The sequence below is a fragment of the Pyxicephalus adspersus genome, chromosome 5, assembly GCF_032062135.1.
Source record: "Pyxicephalus adspersus chromosome 5, UCB_Pads_2.0, whole genome shotgun sequence".
Taxonomy (NCBI): domain Eukaryota; kingdom Metazoa; phylum Chordata; class Amphibia; order Anura; family Pyxicephalidae; genus Pyxicephalus; species Pyxicephalus adspersus.
Window position 1 is genome coordinate 90,510,382 of NC_092862.1, and position 13,479 is coordinate 90,523,860.

Below are 13,479 nucleotides of genomic sequence, written 5' to 3' on the forward strand. Positions count from 1 at the left end.
GACTGAAGTTGAGGAAGTTGTCTTTGTAGGGGACTTGCGCCTATGTAAAGTCCATAGAGAAGGTCTAGGAATGTCCAAAGAAGAAAGTTCAATCTGGAACAAAAAGATCCGATAGCCCCAGGGCATGATGAAAGGAGGGTAAATCCTCTGGATGTCTAAAAGTTGCTGATTTTCCATTCTTAAAAGCAGTTAACTGAAAAGGGAAGCCCCATTAATACTTAATGTTACATGAGCGGAGGACTTCCAGGACTGGTTTGAGGGCTCTGCCTTGGGACAAGGTATGGCCGGACAAATCTTGCAACAATTAAATTGAAAGGCCATTAAACAGAATAACAGCTTGTGAATGGGCCTTTCTCATAATTTCTTTATTGTAAGTGTATTGTAAGTGTATTCTACGTACAATGTCACATGGATGTGCAGGGTCCTGTGATTTAGGGCCCAAGGCCCTATGAATCTGGTCGAATTCAATACAATGATCAGGAGGTTTCTTCAATAGATCATTAAAAATGGTAGTCACAGCTGGCAACAACTCTTCTGTATTAACCCTCTCAGGGACACCCTTTATCCTGATATTATTGCATATGTTTCTGTCTTACAAATCATCATTCCCATGTATCAATTGATTAAGGAGCAAAGAATGCGAGTTGAGGGCCTCAGTATGTTTCACCTTATGCTCTCTGGAAACTTCAGTCCTATCTTCTATTTCATCAATTCTGGCCCCCAAATTCCTTTTAAGTTCAGCCATTTCAGATCTATATGTACTTTCCAACCGCTGAATTAAAGAATCAAAGTCTATCTTAGTAGGAAGAGTTCTCAAAAGGGATTCAAAATGCTCAAAGCGGGTATCATTGTTCATGGAATTAGATGCAGGGAGAGTTGTTATTTGGGGGTCCTGTTCTAAGGGATCTCCAGGACTACTTGGTGCCGGGAAACAAATTTCAGGGCTCACCTGTGGCTGCATAGAATCCGAAGCGGCCGGCGTGTCAGCAGCCGGCGCCACCCTGCTACCACGCTGACTGCGGGTTGCAGGCATGGAGGAGCCGGTCAGGTGGAAAAAAGTCCTGATTTTCCACAAACAGGAGCCACCCAGCATCGTGTTGGAGGTTTTTGGACCTTGCTTCCCCATGGAGAGTGTATGGCTGCCTGAATCAAATGCTGGAGCCGCATGAAGAGGTAAGGGAGCCGGTAGGACGCGGGAGCCCTTGTTCCATGCGTCCTACTCCACCATACGCTAAGCCACCCCTCCCCATGGGAAAAATTTTAAATGTTGGGTTGTCACAAATAAAAAAAGAAAGTCATTCTATAGGGATAATTGTTTTTCACAGTTTTTTTCCACTTTATAATGGTTCAAACTCACTTTCTGTTGTGCCTTTAAGATGGAAAAGTAAATCTCTCAAGTTGGAAAAAGATGACAAAAGAACAACAGGACTTTTATCCATTACTTACTTCATCCAAAATCAAAATGGTTTTGGCTTCAGATATACCTAAAGCTTGATGAATTACCCCATATACTACCAAACAAATTATTTGTCAGGACTTCTAGCTCACAATGTACAGGCAATTAGATTTCACTAACAAAGCACACATTATTATTATTATTATTATTAAACAGGATTTATATAGCGCCAACATATTACGCAGCGCTGTACATTAAATAGGGATCCTTACACGTATTACAGCTGTATCAAGTCAAAAAAGAGTTGTCTGTTTAGTACTCCATTCCATTTTGTGAGCATTTTCATGAGAGCTGTAGAGCTGCTTGAGGAGTGGCAAAGAACATTCTTAGCTTGTAAAGTGTAGTTGTTTTTCCAAGTCAGCTGTCTTTCCCTCACTGACAGCCAAACCAAACTTACTTGTTTACATAAATAAATAATAAAGTGTTCTTCCGTTTTACAGTAGCCCAAAAGGAAGGGTACTCTGTAATAAACACAACTGCTAAAGTGAGATTACTTTCAGATATGAATAACACGTCTAGAGCTTATGTCTATAAGTAAGTTGCCAAGCATACAGTAACATACGTAACATAAATAAATAAGGGGTCTATTTATAAAACAGTTAATCTGACATTCACTGAAACATTCCCAGGTGGTAATCATTTACTGTCATTAAAACACAGGGCCCTGGAAGATTCTGTACCACAGAATGTTTTGGTGAAAGTCAGACTCAATGCTTAAAAATGGGCATGGGTCCTTTTTTTTCAATGTCACTTTAAAGTGTGTTTGCAAAACTGGTTGTAGCAAAAAAAATGATTCAAACAAAGTAACCCACAAAGAGTAGATTAGGTGGATTAACTCTCCTACAACTGTCACTTTTATTTCTACACATTGATGATGATTATAATACCGGTAATAATATTATGGGTATTAATATTATTACTGATAACTATATTATTTAGTAGATAAAAGGAAGAAAAATCCTGTGTATAGCAAGTGACTTAGATTTAAAAGGAGCCAACAGACAAAAAAATGACACTCTAGTTAATTGGAAAATAGAAATAGAAAAACTGAATGCAGGTAGAACATTGATCTGATTCAGTGCTGACACTGGAAGGATCGTCAGCTTCCCCTCCTGGCCTTTACGTCTCTTGCATTTTTTTTCTGATCTCTGTGGTCTGTGAAATCATACAATTTGAGTTTCAGAAAGGCTTTGAAATCCCTATTTAGAGAAGATGTTTTCTGACTTATTGTATGCATAGGCAGAGAGAATCCCCTTCCAGCACCTCCCATCTCCCTCCTCCTGATTCTCTCCCAGCCAGAGCTCCAGATTCATAAGAGTTCAATAGAGACAGATAGATCTTATGTGCTGTTCCCTGCATAGATTCAGTTGTGCTCATGCATTTAAATGAAATGCAAAACACTTTCATTGTGTGCATTTTGAATTGTATTTCATTCTGTCCGATGTTTTAAAGGACTATATTCAAGATACTTTCCTAGTGGATGTTACAGAAGATATAGTAGGTGGATTTGTGTTACAGGGAAAATCCCCTGCTAAATGATTTTTCCAGGAGGATTAGGTGAGTTGGCAGCAGGGCTCTTGACAGCTTGTCTGGCAGTGTCAGACTGATTCTCCTGCTCCTTTAGTGAGTTACTGGACTTTACATTTTGGGTCACTGGTTCCTGTCATCCAGAACACTAAACATCTGAACCTAGGGAGGTGACAAAGGAACAGCGAGCTACAGTTCCATCCCAGGAAGGACAACATAAATCATGGGCTGTTGCAAGCACAGCCAGAAATGCAGAGAACAGACCAGCTTTCCAGACTGACCTGGAGATAATGTTGATCCTCCCCATGATATGACACAGCTTACCATTTTTAAAAGAAGAGAATGGAACCGAGATTCTGGGAAGCATCCACTTTTACTGATGAAATGACAGATCTATACACAGCTTAAGAGGATTGCGTTTCCAAAGAACCGTGGAGGAATATAAACAATCTTGTTCATCTACTCGTGCCAATTTGATAAGGATCTCATCTTGTGCTTTTTAAAGACGACCTCAGAAAGTTTAAATTTTTCCTAAGCCTTATTTAAAAGAAGCTGGAAAAGCAACAGAAAGGAGAAGTTTCCACCCCCCACAATTTATCACACCCACTGTGGAAGACCCACGTGTATTAGCAGAATTGGGACCTTCTTTCTTTCATGCCGGTTAGTAATTGATAAAAAAAAGGGTGTGTTGGGATTTGGTTGCAGCACTACTATAAAACCTATGATATCAGTTTATTGTCACATTTTACATGTTGATGGTATTGTTTAATGTTGTGTAGTATTTGGCACTCTAAAGAGAAAGAATAGTAATATGGGGGGGGGGGGGGGCTGTGTGTGTGTGTGTGTGTGTGTTGAACAACATGTTGATCATAGCTAGACCATTGTTTCTTATCCTTATATTTAAATGCTGTAGCAAGCAAAGGAAGAGAACAGATAGATACAGTGAAGATAACACAACCAGCATGTGATTTAGCCATTGCATCCTTAAGTACTATGCTGCAGGTGGCAACATTTAATATAGGGGAAATGAAGATCGTGATTATTTACATTAAAGTATAATTTAGAAATACATTCTTATCCTTTTGGTGCAGCACTATTCATTTTGTACAGCGAAGAGTGTGAATAAGTGGCTTTCTTTAAGCAATTTTCTAAAGCTTTCAAAGAGCAAAGGTAGAAAACTCAGCAAGAGAACAGCTATTAGCTTTCACCCATTTACTGCAGGAAGAAAAGTAAATGTCTGATTGGTTTCCCCTACATTAAAATATTTGTACATTATTGTAGATGATAGCAATCTACTGTGAACATCTTATGTTATTAATAGTACAGTCATCATTCAGATACAGTGATTTTAACTGAAATGACAGTTATGTGTCATTGATAGTGCTTACACGCACAGAATGTTGACAGACGCACTTGTTGATTATACCAAGAAAGCATTTACTTGAATTTTACCACAGTCTGTAAAGCAAGAACATTTGATGACTATCTTGTTGCAAACATTGCACTGCACATCTATAGTCAAACAGGTTATATCATATCCTTGTGCATAATTTAGGAAGGTTAGAGTAAAGGCCCAACAAGAGTTAATAACACTGGTCAACAAACATTTTCCTGCCAAACAGATTAAAGTCATTTTCAGTTATGTTTAATGCACAAATTCCAAATATGGTATTGGTTTTGTTAGATTGGCTCTAGTTTTTGAAATAATGACCTCAATAATAACTTCATAGAAAACGAATTAAACATGAAAATTAGGCAAAATTGAACTACTGTAGGTATGCCTACGTATAGAAAATAAAATTTTTGAAATACTTAATACTTATGTCAATATATAATATATTCAGCTTATTTACAGAACTAATCACAAAGAAGACATTGAAAAACTTTGTTTTTATGATTTCCTTTTATCCTGCTAATCAGGACAATCACGTTGAAGGCTCCAGCAGTAGTCTGCCACCATTTATGCTCACAATACCACCCACATTTTTAAAGTTTAAGAGCAAGTTTTGTACCAGTTCATATTTTTGTGCTTTATGGTTACCCAACAAGTTCTTGACAACCATGACATAGCTGTGCCAGGCAGAAGCTTCAGTACCAGTCATGTAACTTGTGAAATTTGAATCATTTATCAGTTTCCAAATCTGGACTCCATCAAAGATTCCTGCTTTTAATATTTCAGAACTCAATCCAGGGAAGAATCTACAAATGTATTTGAAGCAATCACAGTCCTTGTACAGAGCTTCAACAAATTGCTTCATTAATCCCAACTTTATGTGATGATTTTTTCTTGTCAACCATTGGCTCGTTAATGATGTTCGCTGCACCTTTTTTTATGTTTTGCCTTGGAGTCCATGTCACTTTTTTCCTGTGATCTTGCTTTGCTCTACTATCTTACAAGCAGATGAAACATGGGTACTTTGTGTATCCACTTTTCTAGGAAGTAAGAAGTTAACTATTTTTAAGTCAACACATATGGGCCATTGGTGTTCATGATAGGAAAGCTTTTTCATATTTTCATATTCTTCTTTAAACTTTGTTGAGTGACCAATTTGAATTGATGCATTTGCAGCAATTGCCATTATGCAGTAAAAAAGGTTTCAAACCTTGAGTGGAACTGTCTATGAAAAGTCGCCAGTCTTCTGCTCGGTATTCTGGTACTTTCATATAGGCTAATAGTCCAGGGATGTTACAACAGTACACTAAGTCTCCATCTACATTGAAATATGGTAGGAGTGTCACCTCTCTTGTCCTATAAACCGTTATTTTAACTTCCGGTCTGAGAACTGCTGGTTTGATGAAACACTTCCTTCATATTCACTGCCACTACTAACTCCTGGATTACACTCCAAACCCTTTATATCCTCCATGTCGGATACAGGAATATCAGGGAGTGTACTGAACACTGGTATAGGAACATCATACTCCCACTTGATTGAAGCCTTTTACATTCACAGCAAAAAAACAAATTACAGATAGCCTTTTTACAAAATTGGAGTATCCCGCAATGCAATGTAAATTTAAATCTATGGCATATATGGCATTTACTACTAATCTTACAATACCTGAGATTACATTTAACACTGTCATAAACATAAATGAAAAGTAGAAAGATTATACTTAATGTAATTACTTGTTTACATGTGATTTTACTTGTACTGATACACCACAGTAAAAGCTGGAAGGGAACACAAAACACCAGCTTGTTCATGGTTAATGCCATAAATATTGAAGCAGTCTACACTTGCTGCTTGATAGTAGTAAATTGTTCCCTATGCTCTCTCCATGGTCCTGAAAGGATTCTAGAGCATCTAAGTAGCTGGTATTTCTGTTAAAATATTAAATCTTCTGTGATATAATTAGCTTAAATGCTTATTTTTTGTATATATACTTGAATGAGTTAAGTTATCTTTTTTTATGTACATAGTTTATATATTGTATTTAAATGCAAAGAATGGCCATACAATCACTGCTTACAGGCTTCATGGGAATAGCGGTAGTAGAGATACTAGGTAAATTGCATTGTTAAATGTTTTTGGTATTGATACTGCTATTAGCTGGAGTATCATCAGTGGTAACAGTGGCAGTCATATTAGTGGTAATATTAACATATCCATTATCACACATTTTACAGTTAGAAAAACATGAATGCATTAATTCAATTTATATGCTTTAAGCACCTAATACTTGCTCTAATGCTTTAGTTTTAGGGTTTTGTGGATTGCTGGGCCTTAAATGTAAAATGCATTACAGTTAATTGATCTTCCTCATACTATAAATGGGAGTACTATTTACATTTAGTTTAAACTATTTACAGATTTGTGGTAGGCTCACATTTTATGAACTTACACTATGGGCTCTATTTATAAAACACATCAATTATTGCTATTGAAACAAATGGACCTGAAAGATTCCCATGAAACAATGTTTGAGGGAATGTTTGAGTCACTGTTTTATAGTTAGAGCCCTATATATAAATATATATATATATATATATATAACCCTCTATTTAATGTCTTTATATTCAACATTCAACTGATCTACTGATCTATTCACAAAAAGAAACAGTACTAAAATCCTTTATAGAAAATTATATTGAAACGTATCATTTAACATTTTTATTCTATTGGGCACAATCATTTATTAAATGGCTTAAATAAATGTTAGCCATCAATATAGGCAAGAATGTACAAATCTATCAAGGATTTCACAGATCTCTGGGCAATCAGTCTTGGGGTAAATTATTTGGCATTGCTCTTTTCAATATTAGATGGGGTTTCCAAAAAAAGTGGTGGCTTTCAACTGAATTCAAATGTGTTTAATAAGCATTTAAATGAGTTCCTTGTGGTTTTTGATTTTAGTATGTATGACCTTGCAAAGGATGCTTCTAAAGAAATTGATACATTGCCTATTCATAGGATATGTTTGTTAATTTATCACTGGCTAAATTACAATCTTCACATGATTTGTCCACCACTGCACTTCCTAAACCATAATACCATTTGGATGGTGTTATTATTGAGGAGGAACCAGTACTGGAGAGTACTATGTGTCCTAAACATTAAAACATGAACACTCCAGGGCACTGTTCCCTTATCCCTAACATAACTGAACTCCTCTATGGGTTTACTTGTATGGATTCCCTAAAATATATCACTGTCTGTTGTATGTGAATTTTGACAGTCCTAATATATCCATATTTAATACACCTTTAAATCATACTTAAATCTTTACAACATCCCTTTAGTAACCTGAATGTTATAATTTAGTTTTTAGACCTTGAGAGGATGCAAATTACCATAAATATATAACTTTAAGCCTCACAATTGTCTTTATATGTGGATTTTATTTACAACTTTAAATCAGTCCTGAATGAACATTTACCATCTAAATGAGCTTTTTATGGTGTTTCTATATTATTTTTGGATTTTAGTACCTTTAGGCATAGGGTATGGCAAAGGGTAACACTTAATGTCTGTTTGTATCTTTGCCACTTTACCATTTGGGCTTATATTGGTGTGACTGTGAATTAAGTGTACTTTTGTCACAGTCCCTTTGTAGTCTAAAAGAGGCTTCTGCATTTATCCTTGCCTACTGAAGGTAGCACAACTGCAAGGCTATAAACTATGTCATCAATATAAATGTTCTTTCCTATGTACTGATTTAATCAGTTACAACTAGTCAGCATGGATGGATAGAATTACTAGATTGTAAGCTCTTCAGGGCAGGGTCCTCTCCTCCTGTGTCACTGTTTGTATTTCGTCTGTCATTTGCAACCCCTATTTAATGTACACCGCTGTGTAATATGTTGGCGCTATATAAATCCTGTTTAATAATAATAGAATGACCCATGCCCTGGAAGAATGTTCAGTGTCCTTTACAAAATGGAAGTGAATTGATAAATTGAGCAAAAGGCCTGGATATATTTTGTGAGTGTATTAGCTTGCCTAGCACATCAAATCTGTAAATGGATTTTCACAGATGTTCCACAGATGCTGATGCTGATCTGAAAAATCCTAAGTTCCAACCCAAGACTTTATCCAGTAAATTTTATTATTGCACTGAAATGTATCAGATTGGATTATAAAATATATATATATATATATATATATATATATATATATATATATGTATATATATAAAATATAATTTTATCTGCAGGTAATGCTTTCACGCTAACGGCAAAATCTACTGTCTAATGCGATTTCTCTCTCTTTTAACATGGTGGAACCCTATGAGATAACTTTTATGTCTTCGGGGAACCCCTGCTATAATTCAATTAATACATTTTTAAGTAAATTAGCAGAAACTGCTCATTGCTCAAAGAACCCCTATCAATTTAAGGAGGAAGCCTGATTGAGAAATACTGGTCTTATATCTCACCTACTGTCTAATCAATAGGTTCCAATAGGGTGGTGCACCTAGGGGGGGATTCAAGTCCAAGGAAAATTAAGGGCACATTGAGGACCAGCCACCACCCCCTTGGGCAATACGCAAGGGGATCCCTTCTCCCTTGTGCTGCTCAGCTCTTCCTCCCCAGTTTGTCTCCCTAGCTGTGGATCATTGAGCCACCCAGCATTTGCATATAGGCAGCTCAAATGTGCACTGTCAGTCAGTTCAGTGTGAGCTCCCCGAGAGTGGGTGTGTTCTTTAGACTTCAGAGATCAGCTGTGCTGCTTCCCACCCACCTTGTACTTTGAGATATTCCCACTCCTTGTACACCAGCAGCATGAGAGCTGTGCTGTGCTGCTGTCATTACCCCCAATGTATAAACCTTCATATCTCATACAGCGATTGTTGTACACATTTTCAGGGTACACAGGGGACCCCAAAAGCTGATACTAAACTTAATTGCAGCTGCCTCAACATACCAAGTTGCCAGATAATTTTCCTAAACATAAAATCCTAATAAGAATCAGGGATCATTTGAAACTAAAGTAAAAATAAAAAACATGACACCTTTACTTGTGTAGATTCGTGACGTATGCAGCTGTATTTGTAAATAAAAACAAAAGTGCCGACCTCACTGTCTTTCTTTTTCAATACCAGAAAAGTCTCTTCTGCTCATGCCTGCCCTCTGAGCCCAAGCCTCCTGGGATTCCTGACTCGCACATCTCAGGGAACTCTGTGCTTCCATGGCATTGAGCATTAGGGTACTGCCAATTGTCTATGTGTTGTGGTGCCTCAAAAATAAATTTGCCTGCTCACCAAACTTTAAGACTGCATTCAGACTGGTGGTGAGGTTGCGCTGCGGTTATCCCTTCCTCATGCCATGGAACACTGCCTAAGGGAAGATTCTCAGTACCGCTCACTACCGCCTGGATTCAAATCTGAAGACGCTGCTGTGCAAGGGACTGACCAGCTGGCGGGATGCTTGTTACACATAGTTAGCCACTTGCCACCAAGCTCATCTCACTTAAAATTTTCTATTCATTTTTTTAACATATATTTTTTTAATTATATTTTGAGTAATAATTATATATATATATATATATATATATATATATATATATATATATATAAAATTCTGTCCTTGTTTTTCAATATATAGTATAGTTCACCCAAGGGAATATTGAATGTTGGGAACTGTCGAATCACGCCTTGAAAAAGTGGGCTCTGACCCAAAATAGGTTGGTAACCTATGATCTAATCTAATATCTTCCAACAACATACTATTGCAAGACATTATGGTAATGGACATATATGATAAAAGTAATGCAATTTTCTAGTTACCTGTAATTTACTATGATTAGTAGTAGTTGTGTGTGCCACATAGTAAAGTATAGCAGGTAGAAAAATTTGTAATGAGATAATGACCAGGTGGAATCTCACAATGAGCCTGAAATATTACAGACTGGAGAAGATGGATTATCATGGGTGAACCTGGGTGATCCAGCAAGGCTGGAATAGATTTCCTAAAAATCATTTGCTATTGGAAAATTGTTTCAATTCAGACCAGATCCATTATAGGTTTGCTGGATCACCCGGGTCTCCCATGTTAGTGTATCTTCTTTCAATTTGGAATATGGATGGAACTTTTTTTTTCTTTTAAATGTTTTCACAACACGTTTCTACTATACTTTTGGTGACAATATATGTTCAGGGTCCTTGCAGTTAACAGCCATAGACATAAATAAAATAGATCAGATGCAATGCAACTAAAATGTTTTGCAATCAAATTTGAAAAAATCAAGTACAATTTTGACTGCAATAGTTCTGTTTTCACCCCTAATGAGAACTGAATACACTACTTCAGCTACTATTTGTCCCTTGATTGGACGATTCGTTAATATTACATCACCTCACACCTCAAAAACCTGGCCCAATCAAATTTGCATAGGCGAAATTTTGTTTAGGGAAAAAACAGGTGTCCATATGATCAACAGTTCCAAAGGTATATTGAGCTATTTACCTATAAAAGTAAAAATGAAAAGAAATGAAACAAAAAAAGTTTAGGGTCTTTAGGCTTTAGTGAATAATTGGCACACACGCATATATGCAAACAAATAAATAGACACACGTACTATAAACATAAATTCATGTACTCACCCATTTGATAGAATGGTTAGCTGTAGTTTTTATTCTGCCTGCTCATTCTAGTGACGGGGGTGGAGCTGAAGAGAAGTGGCAAAAAAGCTTCATAGGTTCCTATTTAAGGCAACCCTCCCCATGCCTGTTTAAAAAAAAAATTGTCAGTCCCAGACCAACATGATGGGCAGACACAGTAGCGAGACATGAGCAGCTTCAGAACAAAGTGTGCCATAAGTGCTCAGAATTGTCAATGCCAAAGTAATTGGTGGTGCTACTTCAGCTAGGTGGCCCCCACCTCTAGGTCCCCCTCCCTGCGACAACAGGAGCTGGTACGGTAACTTATTCAAAATACTGCATTCCAATAACTTGCAATAAATTGGCCTTGTTACCAAAGCATACTGTGGCACACCAATGTGGTAGTACTATTTATTTCGAATTGCACCCTAAACCTAAACTGGGATGTTGCAGCCTCCAATTCATTGTCAATAGATTATACACTGCAGTGTACCACAGCCTTTGACATGTATTACAATGCATTATACAATAATTCAGCAGCACCACATTTTTTAACATGTGCTACAACTCATTCATTTTAAATAGGCTAAAAAAAAACTTACACAAATGCACAAAAATATGTTCCCTGTGGTACACTGCATTCTGGGGTAAATGGCTCAGTCACTAATTTCAATATGTTTTATAGCTGTGCACCAATGTTCTGTTGTATTGAGTAACCTAAAAAAGATTATTGAGGTTATTGACAGGGGGAATTGCAAAACCAGATTTGAATAACTAAAAATGAACACAACTAAAATGTGTGTATTGGATGTTCAGTGCCTTTTGTACAGTGTGTTATATGATGAGTAAAGCTTTATAGGTATTAAATGAGGTCAAGTCAAACTCACAGTCAGCATACTTTTAAATAATGTACAATCCTACCTCGCTAAACCCCCTGATCAAAAGTGCCCTACGTCTTCACTGTAGATGTATGCTTACCTGAAAGAAATGTCTGCACTGTTGAAGCCTTGTTTACAGCATATGGCTCCAATTGGAGATTGGAGCTACTATCTTTTTTATGCTATTCAATTTTAGGTACTCTGCATCACTACACTAGCACCAGATCACTAAATAACTAATGATTGCTATAGTTTAATTATTGTTGTTGCTCTAGTTTTTTGTTCCTTTTTTCTTTTTCATAGAACGGAATAGGATGCTCAGCAGTAGTCATGTAGTCTGTACAGTAATCACTTTAAAAACTATCAACTGAAACGTTTGTGAACAATACTTTCAGGAGATAATTGCAGAGCGCCTGCATTTTACCTATTTACACTTATGCATATGCTTTACCATGATACTGTAATTTGAATATATTGAACATATTGAACTGTGTAAATTCAGCTTTTGAAGCAGGGTGGTTGAGTCACCGGCGAAGAAGAAGGGTGTTGGTCTAAAAAATGAACAGAGAAGGGAGAATGCAAATAGAACTTTCTATTCATAGTAAAACAAGAACATTGTTTCTGGGTGAAACTGGGTCTTTAGTACTAGGTAGTATGGCATTATGAATACTCTGTTCTGGAATGTAAGACCACAGTCCAGCAACAGTACTCTACAGACACCAATCCCCAATCTAATGCCACACTCTTCACCTACAGTAAGCCCCCGCTCAGCCTTGACTGAGACTGGTTGGATTTCACAGCACACAGTTGCCCCCAAGACTTGGTGTGCAAGGGATGGTGTCTGGGGTCTGGCTGGCAGACGACCAGGAGCCCACATATAAAGCAGTACCAAGATTCCAACAGAGACAAGTCCAAATACAGAGCAAGAGGCCATACACAGGTAATCCATCCACAAGACAAGGTACACAGGGGCAAGACACAAGCAGAGTCAGGGTCAGAGGTAGAGATGAGCGAATTTCTCGAAATTTTGATTTGGCCGGTTCACCGAATTTTTCGAAAAGACTCACTTTCATCCGAATTTATTCACGGCGAATCGCGTTAAAAAAACGACTATTTCTGGGATGCAGAGAGCCTTGATAGTGGTGTAGAACACTGTTCCTTGCAGTAACACGCATAGGGAGTCTGCTGTGGCAGTGAAATAATACTGTGAGTCATTATGACATGCAGATAACAGGCGTCGCTATTAGAATCACTGCGCACTTCACTTATTTGGGCAGTCACGGGACCAAAACTGACCAAATAACTCAAGTATGAACTCAGCCTTACAAGTCCATGTTAGCGTCAAGAACAAGTGCAATCCTTTTACACCCTCTTCAGCTGATTCCACATAGATGTCTACAGAACCTGTTCTATTAACCGCTTATACAATTAGAGCCCCCCCCGACAGAGTGGAGAGGGTGACAGAGGTGGCGGCAGCAGCAGCATCAGGCGGAGGCCACAGAGTGGCACAATGACAGAGTCTGGAGGTGGCGGCAGCATCAGGAGGCTACAGAGTGGCACAATGACAGAGTCTGG

The 13,479-nt window shown here is 37.6% G+C and overlaps 1 protein-coding gene across 1 annotated transcript in view; it reads left to right on the plus strand.

Annotated features, from left to right (window-relative positions):
- The first annotated feature begins 2,711 nt into the window (after positions 1 to 2,711).
- Positions 2,712 to 13,479, plus strand: part of VWC2 (von Willebrand factor C domain containing 2) — a 366,314-nt gene continuing 355,546 nt past the window's right edge. Inside the window, exon 1 of the mRNA XM_072412101.1 lies at positions 2,712 to 3,643. The gene's annotated coding sequence lies outside the window, so the exon portion shown is untranslated. The remainder of the gene's footprint in view (positions 3,644 to 13,479) is intronic.